Consider the following 15,203-nt stretch of genomic DNA (forward strand, 5'->3'; position numbering starts at 1 on the left):
GTAAATGAAAGAGTGACTTTGCCATGGCACGTGACCTGTTGACCAATTTGAAGAGCATTTTCTTGGCTAGCACTCTAATCCCAATGCTTGAGTGATGCCAGGGAACACATCGATTGGCATCCTGGAAACTCTGACCCAACCGCAGCTCATTGTAATGGCTTCTGTCTGGGTGACCTTCTCCCTGTCAGAAAATACATCTTTTCTGCAAGTCTCCAGCCACAAGCATCACCCACAGACAGCTTAGCTCAGACAAAGGGCTTTGAAATGGTTCAGATAATGCATCTAGGGGAAAACTGTTCTCCAAGTATGAGATCTGTCCACAGTTAACCTGCAGCTGCGGAATGGCCCTGCCTTGCATTCCGTTCCTCAGCCCAGGCCACTCCTGTCCACCATGCATGGAAGCAGACAGGGAGCTGGGGCTTGTCATAGTTCCTGAATGCTAATGACCCCCTGGCTAGCTGGATGACATCCTTGTCCACTGCCTGGCTGCACTGCAGGCCTGACCCACCGTGGGAACCGTCCATGACTCAGTCCTGCCACGGAAGTTGTGCTGGTACTGAGATGATCGGTGTGAAAAGGGAGCTGGCATCCCTGGCCATCTGGACATATGTGTTCAAGATGGGGCTTGACATGAGTACAAGAGCGTCTATTATTTTCCTTAGATGTGCCACTCACATCCTCTGGTTATTGCTTCAGAATATTTTATCTCCAGTTTCTTTTCTACGTTTTCTCCCCCTTTTCTCCTTGTTTTCTTGTGTCACTAGTCACATCTTAGAACACGTTCTGACACCTCACATATACATACTACAAACTAAGCTGGGTCTGGGAGCCAAGGAATCAAGGCTAAATAAAGAAATCAACACACCTATCAGAGAGTATTCACACTGTGATATTGATTCGAAAAGACTTGAAAGAGACCCCTGAAAGGAAACCAAAAGATGTGTGGGGGATGAGGCAAAGGTGTGGCACCCTTGAGTGCGGAAGGCAGCAGAGGTGTGAGGTAGGGTCGGTGGGGTTTTAAATACTTGCATTTAGTATGTTTGTACGTATGGTATGTATGTGCCATGTGTGCCTGTATGCCGCAGCACCCATGTGGAGGTCAATGGGCAACTCTCAGAAGTTGGGTCTCTCCTTTCACCTTAGGTTCCAGGATGAAATTTAGATCATGAAACTTGTGCAGCAAGCAATTTTACCCATCTTGCTGAGCCTGATTATATGCAGAAGCAATAGGAGGCTAGAGATGAAGCCTGTTAGAAGACTTTCCCCCTAAGAGCCAGAGCAGGGGAAGAACTAAGATGAACATCTGGTCAGTTCAAAACAGCAGCTCTGCCAAAGGAGGCACTCTCAACCACTGGTAAACTCACAACATCTGCCAGCTGCATCTAGCCTTACATAAAGGACCATCTCTCCTCCAAGCTTTGGTTTGTAGCTGGTTCTGAAGTATCACCTGCCTTCGTCTAAAACTGTACATGTCTGCTTCTGTCTCCAGACCCAGTGAATCAGTGACCAGGCCTCCTGGTGAGTCCCTTGGGGATGTCAGCCACTCATAAAATAACAGCAACAACAACTGTAGGAACAGGAAAACAACCAATAGAACTCTGAGCTCTATCAGGCTCACTGTTTGTTCTACTAAATGTTAAATATTTGTGGAATAAATATTTCAAGACCAGACTGAGTTCCACTAGATTTTGCAATCTTTGAGCACAGGGACCATGTCTAAGTCATCTTTGTGCCTCTGGTGCCTGACACACAGTAGATGCCCAATGCATGTTTGTTAAATATATAAACAAAGGAACCAGTGAATACATGAATGTGGAATGAGAATTCCTGTTGGAAGAGAAAGAGCCCATAGTTGACATTATAACCCGTCAGTCAAACTCTGAGGGTATATCTTTTAAAAATGGGATCTTTGGGGGAAGTTACATGATCCTTCGCAACCTTAGTTTCCATGGTAGAAAAAAAAAAATGGACCAATAACATCAGGATCACAGGGATAAATGAGTTGGTTTTATAAGCTCAGACAAAAGTGTGAAGCTCAGGATTCAGTCGGTGTGATGAGGACCAAGATTCACCTGAAACTCTGGTGAGAGACATGGTTTTCATGTAGCTCATTGGCGTCTTGTTACTTCAGACCCCACAGCCAAGAGAGCACAAGAAGGATCAAAGACAGTAATCATGACATAAAAGTCCCCTGGGTACTTCTGAGTTTTCAAAATAAGACCAGAGCCCAAGCTATATTTAACACCAAGTGGCCTTGGGGAAAAAAAAGAAAAAAAGACTCATTTTCCTTTAAATTCATCATCAGACAAAATTCCCGTCTCCCAGAAACCGTACAGGAGTCTGGGTTGACATGACACACCAATGTAACAAGACAACACAATTTAAAGAAGCCTGTGGCTTTCACATTTGAGGCCAACTGTTTTCTAGTATTTGAGCCAATGCTCAGAGAACAGCTGGGAGATTAGGTACTAACGAAAAGGAAATGATTTGAAATATCCACGCTCTGCTCCCTGCAAATTGGAGCGCTATGACTTGGCAAGTTTCCTCTTTGCTCCCCAGCCCCAATGACCCCACTGAAATGTGTCTCCATACTGGGCTGGCCTCAGAGCAGCTCCAAGATGTTTACAACTCTCTTGCACTTGGCTCCCTCACATGCCTGTGGGTAAAGCCAAATCCCAGGCTACATGTTTCCCCTTCTGTCTAAGAAATACCGCAGATATATTAATGGGGTGCGCCTTTGAATCTCACCATTTCTCACCTATAGCTATACTTTTGGGTGACAATGGTGAGGGCTGGGGAGAAGGGAAGCAGCCATATCACCTGGACTACATTAACTTGGTCTGATACATCCTCTTAAGTAGAGCTGTCTGGCCTCTGGGGATTTTCCCCTATGAGTCCCATCCAGACTGAATCCCTTTGTCATCCAGAAGACTTCCTTTCAACCAAGCTGGTTCTGTGTAGTTGTATTTTCTGGTGTCCCTAGACTTTAATCCTTGGTCCACTTGACTAAGTGTCAGTGTGCTTCTTAACTTGCCTTCCCCTTGATATGTCTCCCCCCAAATTTCTCCGGGTCATATCCATTAAGAGACCTTCCTACCTTACAAAGCAACTTCCTTTCACCCTCTCATGTTAGTATAAAAGATGGGGAGGTGAATAATAACAATGATCCAACTACTACCCTGTAGCTTTTTGTAGAAGGCTATAGACAGAAAACAAACAGTGCTTTCTGTCTGATTGGAGTCATTTACTTTGTTCATCCATTCATTCATTCATTGAGACAGGGTGTCACTGTGTGGCTTGGTCTTGAACTTGTACTCCTCTTGTCTCAGCTTCCCTTTGGCCCTCATCAATACGCTCAGCTCTGATTAGGAACCAGTTATCCATGATAATGCTAAGCTAAAGCAAGAAGGATTAAAACTTGTTCTACAAACCCTGGACCTTCCTGAGGACTTGGATCTGTGCATTGTTTCCAGCTTCCCGATTCTTCATCTCTCTCCATCAGCACTACTATCCTGAACAAAAGATGCATGGGCAAGGCAGACCAGCACAGGCTCATTTGCAGAAGTCTGGGGAGGGGAGGCTGGGAGGCCATGGGCTTTTTCTGCTGTTGTTCTGACTGCATTGCGCATGCTTCTCTAACTAGAGTGCTTGTACCCCTGGGGGGTACATTGTGGCAAGCTAGGCAGGATAAAGGCACAGAATAAGCACAGAATATCTTCCTGGGGCCTCAATTTTCCTTGAAGATTAGGGGTTAAAACATACTTCTATGAAAACAAACAGCTAGACATTACGGCATGGAACACAAAAGTCACATGACTTCCTGAGATAAAACACAAGACTTCAAAGAGCGGTTGTGTAAAGACAGGCTGCTTCAGGCTGTGCCCCCAGGCCCCCTGAGGGGATGCTGGTGTTTAGACACCTCACAGAAGGAACTTTGGAGGGTGTAGACTCTGGTGTGCCCCGCCTTCAAGAGAGCCCTAGCATCTCTGCATGATAGCTCCTGGGATCAGAAGTCCACTTCAAATGTGGGGGAGTCCCAGAACCAGAGAGTCCCAGGAGAGAATGCTCTTAACAGCAGAGAGGCCTGACAGGCTGCTGCAGGACAGCTTCAGGAACTGAGTTAGAAAAGGACAAAAATAGATGGTTTCTCCCAGTCAAGGAGATGCTTCACCCCCAGGGACCTGTCATTCCTTGGAAGAAATGGGATGGTGTATGGTTATCAAAAAAGAAGCAGCTAACTCTTTATTGCAGACAAACTTAGTCCCCAACTGTTTTCAGGGAGGTACATGCACTCCACAAACTCACTCTCACACACCTACTCACACCTACCTGCTGTCCTCAGAGCCAGGCAAGAGAGAGAAAAGAGAACACTCGTGATTAATGGGGACACCCCAGGAGACGGGCTGGATGGCAAGCAAAACTTCGGGTACCACAGCCAATTTCAGAAGCAGGTTTAAGGGAACTGGAGACAGGAGAAAATGCAGCTGACTCAGCCATTCCAGGCTCGTCTGGGTCCTCAGGGAGACCGAGGAATAGAGGAGCCAGTGATAGCTGCAGGGTCTAGGGCCAGGGGAGGCTGAACTAGCTAGCACACACACCTGACAGTGTAGGGGTGATATGGCAGGGTTGCAGGCGCTGGGGAGGGTACTTCTGCCATGCCCAGAGAAGCTTGGCCCTCAATCTCCATCAATATCAAAACAAAATACGGTGTTAAGTATCTCCAGTGTTTTGTAGTCGTCAAAGTGTTTGCACGGACATTAGCTTAGGCTTTGCAGCAGGATAAGAGGCTTGGAGGGTCCCTGCTTGTTTACCTACCAGGAGGCCATCAGTTCAGGGCTAGAAACCTGAACTTGGCCCCAAGGACGATCTTTTCTCTCTGTCTCGTGGTCACCTGGGTTGATAAATGTCTTAGTGGCTGAGACTGCTGGATATGGACACAGAAGAGGTGAGGGGCTCTCAGAAAGCCCAGTGCTTGCTTCTGGGCTTCCTACTTATTATCTGTGTGACTTTGGACAAGTTCATTAACATCTCTGGTCTTCTGTAAAATAATATGTGTACATCATAAGGATCAATAAAGTTTATTATTGCTTGGAAAATATCTGGCACCTACAAAGTGTTCAGTAAAAATGAGATATAACTATCGCCTCCCCTGCCCCCTTTAGGGTAAAACACCAAATTGCTAGCTTCAAGAGAAACATGAAAGTCTCCCTGGCACTTGGTGTGTCAAAAATTTGCAGAAGACACTGTTGATCAGTAGGAAAATAAAATCTAACTCCCAGAATGGGCTGTGTTTGAACTAGCATAGACGTTTTATCTGCAGCCTCCGGAGTTTGGGGTAACTGGGGTACATGTGAGGGGAAAGCACTGTGATATCTGTCTCCTTTATAAAATAAATGCAGAGGGACTTGCATCCCTGGATGTGGCTGTGGCACATGCAAACATAAGCATGGTCTACTGTCTGGACAGAAGGAGGGCCATCTGAAACCCTGTTTGAGAATGACCTCTGACTCCTCAAGCCGCCAGGGGCCGTTACTTTAATGCCCTTTTGGTGGTCAGGATGTGTGTAGAGCACCACACTGACCCAGGAATGGGCACCTGCTTTCAAACCAGGAAACAGAGGCCTAGAAAGAGCAAGTGGCTTATCCCAGAGTCACAGCTAGTCCTCATCTTTACCCAGCTGTCTGGCGCCCACCTGGATTCCCAGGGGTTCGGTCAGCAGTGACTGAAAACCCACAGCAAGCTGCAGGAGGGGCGGGAGGTCTGGCTGCATCTGCTGCTCCGGCTCCAGGCTCAGTGCCAGCTTGGGAAGAAGCCTGTCTTAGGAGACTCTTGGAGTCCTTGACCAGGACTCGGGCACAATGGAAACAAGAGAACAATGGGGAGCGGGCAGGGGAGCCCAGCCGGAGAGGGTATTGATCATGTTTAAAAAAAGAAACACACCCAGGAGCCCAGGAAAAAAAAAAAAAAAAAAAAACCTTCCCAGTGCACCAGCTGGCTTAGCTAATTAGCGAGGGTGAGCAGAGTCAGCCTCCAGCTTCGAGCCGGGAAGCCAAGGATTCGCTCAACAAACACATCTAAAAGGAACAAAAAGAAAACAGTCACAGTACCCTCACCTCCTGGACAGTCTGGGAAGCTTGAGGCAGGGGGATGGCTAGCTCACTGTGGTGAAGAGAAGGGGCAACCAGCAGCCAGGAGTGGAGTCACCGTCTGGGGCTGAGCTATGCTTCCTCCCACACAGGGGCCATCACTTACTCCAGAAGCCCTAGCACAGCACTGGACCATCCTGCCCTGGGAGCTCACAGTAATGGAGGGTGAAGGGAAGAGGGGTTGGCAGCTTCCAGCCTGCTGCCCGAGGCTTGGTTTATAGGGAAAGAGACCTGAGCACCAGTCTTTGCACGTGAGAGTTTTTGGACTGGGGGGCTTCAGTGGGAATGGAGTCAGGCAGTTCCAGTTAGAGGGTCTGGACCTGACTAGGTCAGTCATAACTGTATATTTGTATGACCTGGAACAAGTGAGAAACAGAATAAAGGTCAAAGGGGCAGGAACCAATAAGAGTCCACCCTCCCAGTTTTGTATTATTAATTTTTTTTTTTTGCGAGTGTCCACATTAACAGGACTCCTCATGACATTTTCACACACCTGTCTCATTGTAGTTTGCTCATATTGACCCTCCTCCCTCCTCCCATTGGTCTCCTTCTTTCCTCCTCCTCCTCCTCCTCCTCCTCCTCCTCCTCCTCCTCCTCCTCTTGCTGAAAGAATTAGGGATGTTTGGGTTTAGGGTACCAGATAATGTTGCATCGGCTAATTTTGGTTATCAATTTGACACACCTGAGAAGAGAGACCCTCCCTTGGAGAACTCCTTCCATTGGATTAGCACATAGACAAGCTTGTGGGTCATTTTCTTGATTAATGTTTGCTGGGGAAGGGCTCAGCCCCCTGTGGGTGGTGCCATCCCTAGGCAGATGGGACTGGACCGGATAAGAAAGGTAGTTGAACTTGAGCCAGAGAGCGAGCCAGTCAGCAGTGTCCCCCATGGTCCCTGTTTCATTTAGTTCCTGCCTCAGAACTTCCCCTTGGATTTTTACCCTGGCTTTTATGACTGACAGTAATCTGCAAGCAGAAATAAACCATGGCCTGCCTCAGTGCTTTATCACAGCTACAGGAAGCAAGCTAGAACAGAAGGAAAAGAGGAGAGGAGAGGTGTGAGTGAGAGGAAGAGAAGGAAGGAGAGGAGAGGTGAGGCTGGAGTAAAGGAAGGAGAGAAAGGAGGACGGAAGTCAGAGGATGGGATGGGGCAAGGGGTGGAGGGAGAGGAAGGGAGGTAGCAAGAGAAAGAGGTAGGGAGGGTCCAGACCTGCAAAAGGGTGCCTTGGAAGTTCACTGTGAATATCACATATGGTATTGCATGTGCCAAAATCCTGTCCCCCTTAAGCCATAAAGCAAAAATGTTATAAGGAACTCTCATATTATTAATAGGATTCCAGAGGATTAAACACCTTTTTTCTTTTTAAAATTACATAAGAGATACATCTTTTCTTTTCAGATTTGTTTGTTTGACAATATATTTAAATGAACTTGGGGCCTTGCTTATGTCGGCGGTTGGGGGGAGGTCTGCCACTGACTGTATCCCTGCCCTCTTTGTGCTTTTTACTCTGAGGTAGTGTCTCACAAAGTTGTCTGCGATGGCCTTGAACTTATTCTGTAGCCTGGGCTGACCATGGATGTGTGATCTCCCTGCCACACCCTCCCAAAAAGCTAGGCCTCACATTGGTATGTCTTTAGTCACGGTATTTCCAGTACTAGGGCACAAGGATCAGGTGCTGTAATAGGCTTCTCCCAGTCTTCCACTTACACGGCCTGGCAGTCTCCCTTCCTTTATGCAACAGGGATTCGGAGCAAGCTAGAATTAGATGGGCACTTTGTGGAATCTGTTCTTCAGAGTGTTCACTTGATCACCTTTGGAAACGTGCATGTGAATGTGCCAATGTGCCAGCCTTCTTGTCCCTTTCCTGTTGTGTTTTTTTCTTCTTTTACATCTCAGTCGATAGTTTTTGGCGATGCCTTTGCAACACCATGAACTGCAGACAGCAAATAAGAGCCATCCATTTGTGCTGGTACAAGCTAAAGATTTTCTATAAAGTGCCCATGTTTCCAGGCTGGGGGAATGGATTTCACTGCAGGAAAAAAAAATACTGTGAGGTGAGAGAAGTGCAGCAAAGGAAAATATTGGCCGCCTGAATGATTTACAGAAGCATAAAATACCTCCTGGCCTGCTGAGCCTTCATATTTCCCCTCCTGCCAGTAAGGGCACTGGGGTAAGGGGTCCGATTCCAACTGTTACACATGAGGAGACATGGAAAAGCCGAGACTGGCCCTTTCTTGAAGGTTCTGTGAGTTCCAGTTGAGCCACTGTCTGGCTGTCTGGCCTGGAACAAGGGGTCACCCACAGTGGATGGTAAAAGGAATAAAGGGCCCTTAGTAGATGTTGCTACCTATGTGTATGAAAGGCTCTGGGAGAAAGCCTAAGAATGTGGCTTTCTCATTTTACAAATGGAGAATCGCAAGGCCTGAGATATTTAGTGACTTTGCCACGATCACTGGTCTATAGATAAGCTGGAAAAGCCCAGACTTTACAGCTGCCAGCCCCAAATACCTCCAGTCTGTCCAGTCTGTTGCTTCTCTGGTTAGTATGATACTGTAACAAAAAGACCACTGAGGGCTTCCTAAGGGCCAGGCCTGTTCTATCCCTGTCCTAGCCTATCATCCTAGCTAAGTCTCCTAAATTCAGTAACTTGTTTTTCTTGTGGCTGTAACCAAATACATGATAAGATGCAACCTCAATGAGGAAGGATTTATCTCAGCCTACAGTCTAAAGGGATACATTCCATCATGGCTGGAAAGCCATGGTGGCAGGAGTGTGAGACAGCTGGTCAGATTGTGTCTCTAGTTAGGGAGCGCAAAAAGGAAGTGGGATTGGACTCTACAAGTCCAAGAACCACCCCCAGTGATTGGCTTCCTCCAACAAGGCTCCACCTTCCTAAAGGTTCCATAACCTTCCCAAACAGTGCCACCGACTGGAAACTATATGTTCAAACACAGAGCCTGGAGGGGAACATCTTACATGCAAAGCCCAAGACTCACCAAGACAAATGATTTCATGTCAAATCTGTGTGCCTCCAAATTCCGTGTCCAAATCACTTCCTCATGCAGTTTCTAAAGAGTAAGAAACTGGGAACAGAAAATAGGAAGTTCTGCTTCTCAGGGAAGCTGCCCAATTTTCAATAAAGAAACAGTTTATTTTAAAAAAAATTAGTTCAGAGGCTGCAGGCTTTAGTGCAAAGTCTAAGATGGCTAGATGCTGGTGGCGAGCAACGGAGACAGCCCCTCTCCAGTACAGTTGTGGTGATCTGAAGAGCTTGCAGCGGTAAGCAGTGGGAATTGAGCTATTAATAAAGGGAGACTGCAGAATGATTTACAATCAGACATTAATATGGAGATTTTCATAAACACAATAATTCACACCCAAGCAGAGTCATAAATGTAAAGTTGCATTAACTATTCTGGTTGGCATGGAATGTCACACAGTGTGTGAAATTGAACATTCCATTGTACTGTAATAATGGACTAATGGAAAAATTTTTCTTGGGGGAAGGGAAGGAGGAAAGGATGGTGGAGTGGGGGTCTCAGATACTCTTTATTTCAAACTTGTTCATTGGTCACAGGCCATATCCCAGGGCTCTGCCCTTGCCTTGGAATGCTTTTATACCTATAGAAAACATATAAAGACAGTGAGCACAGAGCATATACCTTTCATCCAGTCTACCCTAGTTTAGTATTTTATCTATCTATAGCATTTTTGTCGAAAGTAAGACATTAGGGGCCTGAGAAGTGGCCAGCAGAAAAGAGCACATACTGATCTCGGGGAGGACCCAAGTATGATTCCCAGTACTCACTCTGGGCTGTGTAGAAGTAACTGCCTGTAACACCAGCTCCAGGGTATCTGACACCCTCTTCTGACCTCCTTGTACACCTGCACTCTCATGTGCATATACCCCCCCACCACTACATATACACATAATTCAAAAGAGAACAATTCATTTTAAAATGAGAAGTTACACTGGCAGAGAAGGAAAAACTGAAGTTGAGATTTCCTGTAGTTCTTGTCAGGTGTTCAAGTCATGTACATTTTTCTGTCTCAGGACTTCATCTAGCATGTCCATGGCATTTAGTCCTCATGACTCTTTAGTGACCACCTGAGACAGTTTCTCAATGTTTCCTTGTTTTTCATGACCTTGACAGTTTTAAAAGGGTATTCTTCAGGTATTTTGCAGACTGTCCCTCAGTTTGAGACTTTCTGATGTTTTTCTCATATTTAGACGGAGGTTGTGAGTTTTGGAAAGGACTACCGCAGAGCTGAATTGCCCTTCTCATCCTGTCCTGTCGGGGGTACATTATATCCATGTGACCTGTCACTGGCAACGCTAACCTTCATCACTTGCTGAGGTAGGTGGTAGTTGTCAAGTTTCTCTTCTGTAAAGTTGCTATTTTCTCCTTTCCATAATCTTCTGCAGTCTTTGGAAGCTGGTCACTAAGTTCAGCCCATACTGAGAGCTGAGGAGACAGTGGGTTTAAACTCCATCTCCAGGAGAGGAAATTACGCATATTCTTTGCTTTATACCTTTTAAGAAGTAATTTTAGGCTACTCCAATTTTTATTATAAAATCCTCTGCCTTCTTAAACAGATTACTTTGAATATAATTTGGCTTTTTCTTGATCACTTCCTGACATCAGGTGACTCCAATTCCCTGAATTTTATGCCTTTTCTCCCAATTCATCCTCTCTGATCTCTCTGTGGGTAAGACTGCTGACCACTCTTTCGTATGGAAAAACAACCAAAACCACCCCCATAGCCCCACCATTATCTTCTTCAACTTTCTCTTTAGCAAGTTACTATTCTATAGTTCTATTTCAGCTTCTCTTCCTCCACACACCCCACTGTACACTCTGTGCTCCCTGTAGCCTCTACCCTCTTTTCTTGCCAGAGTTCTCCTCGGTGACATCATTGGCTGGATGGCTCCATCCTTATATTCATTCATATAGTTCCAAAAATCCTCATCTCCACCCCAGCCCACCTCAATACTCTGTACAGTGTCTCCATCTCAACTCTTTCTAATACCTCAAACTTGACATGTCCTTATTGGTTGGGATTCTGTCTCAAATTGCCTTATAGAAGCCAAAATACCAGTGCCCTAAGTAATATATGGATTTCCCTCCTTATGTAACACCTGGAGCTGGCAGAGATTGGGTAGTATGTAAGCAAGACATTTCTGTTGGGGCACTGTATCATTTGGATCCCCTTGCCTTGGATGTTTTCCTAGCCAACATGGTGGCAGCTGGCTCTACCTCTGTGTTAAACTCCTTACAGCTCTTTGGAAACTGGGAAGAACAATACAAAACAAGTTCATTTTTACTGAATGACTTACTTGGGAATGATGTACATCACTCTACTTACATCCAATGGGCAGGAATGTAATCACTAGTCAACACCCAGCTGCAAGGGATCCTGGAAAATGATGTTTCTACCCAGGTGGTAATGAAATATCTACAGAAGACAATGATCTTGAATCGACTGGCAATCACAAAAACTAAGATTACCATTTTGCTCCATTTCTTCCCTTTTACAATTTCTGCCCTAACCCAGGCCTTCTCTTGTCTTCTTAATGCCTGCTATGAGATTGTTCATGTTTAGAAAGTCTCATTACAGGAACTATGATTGGAAATTTGGAGATCATTGAAATGTCCTTCATTTCTCCTTAACAACTTCTCTCATGTCCAAATTCCATATCCTTTCTGAATAACACTGAACAGTTCAGATCATTTTTACCTTTCATCTGAAAACTTTTGATAAATTCATAAATGTTCTTCCTATTTTAATTCTTTATTCCTCCAAATCATCTTTACCGTGGATATTGGCTAATCTTAGTCAACATAACTCCAGTCTTTAGTCCTACTCATAAATTCTCAGTGGCTCCCTATTGCCAACAGGTTTATTGTTTAGTCTGGTGCTCAGGCCTTCCACATGTGTCTCAGCTTCCAACCATAGTCATTCTATGCTGTTCTACACCATATACATTTTCCCTTCATGAAAATTTTGCCTTACTCCCTCTAAGTAGCTCACTATAATGACAGGATCACTGCTGACATGTCTTGCTGGCTTGCTTTGAGCTAAGCACATGTGAAAATATCTTCACAAGAGCTGAGGAATCCAGATGGAAGAATTAAAAGCTGAGCATAGCACATGAATTAAGTAAAGATGTGTTGAAGGGGGTAAGGAAGAGTCACATTATCAACTTTGCTTTAGACCTAACACAAGACACATCCCACCAAAACAGACCATAGAATCCTATTCACCAGATTGGAACCTACACAGCACACTTTAATGGTAGGGCCATCCCAGAAGACACAGGTTCTAAGCTTACCTCAACACTACATCAGTACCAGAGCCCCTGAGCCAACCCAAGAACCTTGCCAACATTCATAGCCTTGACTCTTGGCCAGAACCCATGTGCCCAGGTTCCAGGTTCATCTCAGCACCAGGCTGGTATCCACAGTCTATTGTTACTGGTTACTTACCCAGGGTCCAGTCTGCCAAGCCATCCTTTTCAGCCTCAAACTCCAGATTAGCATCCACAAATTTAGCCTTTAAGCTTGAACACATGAACCCTTAGTTCTAGACTGGGTCCTAGTAGATAGGTGATACCTGCGACCCCCAACTCAGCCTGTCTTCTATGACCCCAGTGGCCTGATAAGCACTAACTGACCTTTCCTCTAGACCTACTGCCACAATGGTACCCATGAGCCCAAGGTACCAGATTAGTAATGAGCTTCTGGACAGCCCCTGTGTCCAATGCTCTAGCAGAGCCATGGTCCAAGATAACTTAAGCAGAGTCAAGGTCCACATCTGCTCTGAACCATTCCTTTTCATTCAGTCCTCAGGGCTTGTTTACAGAACGTGCCTCTAAGCTTCCCACTACAGCCCCAGTACACACATGGACCCAGGTATTAGGCCTGCCTATCTGCTTACCCAGGTATCAGATAGGCAGCCTGAGAACCCCTGCAGCATGTCCACCTGCCAGTGATGTCAGATGGTCCAACAAGCTGACTGCTAACAGCTCTTCCTGGCTGAAGGAGTCCTGTGTGTTTAAAGATGAGAGTATGTTTCCTAGTCTTTGTATGTGCTGGCATGAGTGTGTGGCTTCAAACCCCACAAACAGAGCAGCATGGCACCAACAAGGGGACCAAACTAAGGATCAGTAATTAACTGGGAAGATGTTGATTCATAATCTGCATGACAGAGAGTTCAAAATAATATTCTTCATCTTGCTGGGCTACCAGTCACCACACATAGACAAATTTAAATAATACAAACAATATGAAAACAAAATTAAAAGTTTGGTGGAAAAGGACCACAAAAGTAAGCAAAAGCAAATAAACACAAAGCAACATGGAGCTTTGTAGCTGAATAACCTGGTGACTGACCTGAAAAGTTCCACCCAGAGCCTCCACAGCAGACTTCTGTGTCATCAGGCAGAGGACAGAGGTGATGGGCTGGACGACAGGACACTTTAAAGAATGCAGTCAGAGAAACAAGAAGAAAAAAGAGAGGAGAAAGATGAAGAAAGCCTGGAAAAATTATGGGACATTATCAAGTGAACCAACGTGTGCATTACAGGAATTCCAGAAGAAGCATAGAGAGAAAATGTAGGATTTTTTTTTTAAGTTCTGAAAATCTGGAGAAACAAATGAATATCCACATCCATGAAGGCCAAAGAGCTTCAAGAAGTTCCATAGGAAGCGCTTTACACCGAGTCACATGATAGCCAGATTCTTCAAGGGACGAGTGGGAAAGTTTTGGAAGCATCAAGGGAGAAGCAACTTATCACATACAAGAGCATCTCTGCAGGGCTATCCACAGAGTCCTTAGCAGAAGCCTTGTTCACCGGGAGAGCTGAGAAGGTATCTTCAAAGTATTAGAGGAAGACCAAGCAAGCTTGCCAGTGATGGCAAGGCTGTCATTCAGGAACAGAGGAGAGATAAGTGTTTTCCTGGATAAACAAACACTGTGGGAGTCCATTACCACTACATCTGCTGCTACAAGAAATTCTAAAATGGATTTTTAAAGCTGAAATAAGAAGACACTAATTAGTAATATAAAAATACTAAACTCACTGATAAAATTAAATTTCATTATAGTTAAAAATAAGTTTTAATAGCAAAAAAAATTCAAAACAACTCCACAAGATTAATGATAATTATAGGAACTGTTATACACAAGTGAAGAGCAGAGGCTCTGGGGAGTAAATTGCTATCAATTCAAGGATTAGAATGTAACAGAGCCAAGATCTGATCCCAGGCTTTATCCCTAGGCACATCATTTTGTATCCTTTACCTCTGGTCAAAACATTCCTTCTAGAAATGCCCTTCCAGCTTATTAACTTGTGGCAACTTCTTAACCATCTTTTAGGAATTCTCGTTAATGCCACTTCTTCTGTGAAGATGTCATTGAAACACCCCACTGGGACACATGCTTCTCTTCTGATTTCCAGAGCCACCAGCCTGTAGCTTTCCCCTGTAGCATCTCTTACCTCATAATGTCTTGTGGAAAGATCTTAATTCCTCTAGATTCAATTCTGAACCCACAGAGGTCAATATCACCGAGCAACCTAGGACAGTCTTGTTTATTTTGTGCTAAAACAGAGCACTTGAATCTTCCCTCTGCTTCAACTCTAAATACAATATCAGAAAGTTTCTCTAAACCAGGCTCCTCTTTGTCCATGCTTATTATTGCTTTCTTAATTCAAGCCCTCAATGTATCTCTTGTGGACCACTACAAATGTCTCCCTCCGGAACATGTACCTGACCCTCTCTTAGCTTCCTCCTCCAAAAGCCTGCCAGAGCAAAAGGCCAATGCAATGTACTGAAACCATCTTATTCTGCTATAACAAACTCTCAGGGGCAGGAGATAAACCTACCTCTTACATCCTAGAAATAGATGCACTGTTCAAGGAGTCACTTTTTAAGCCTTTCTCATCCTCCTGAAGTTTCTTCCCTATTTTTCTGTGTTACCCTTCATGCTAATAACATTCTTCCTCAGCAAGATGACCTTCAGAAGCATTCCTTGAACTTTTCTTTATGCTATCTGC

Source organism: Onychomys torridus, chromosome 7 (genome assembly GCF_903995425.1).
Source record: "Onychomys torridus chromosome 7, mOncTor1.1, whole genome shotgun sequence".
Classification (NCBI taxonomy): domain Eukaryota; kingdom Metazoa; phylum Chordata; class Mammalia; order Rodentia; family Cricetidae; genus Onychomys; species Onychomys torridus.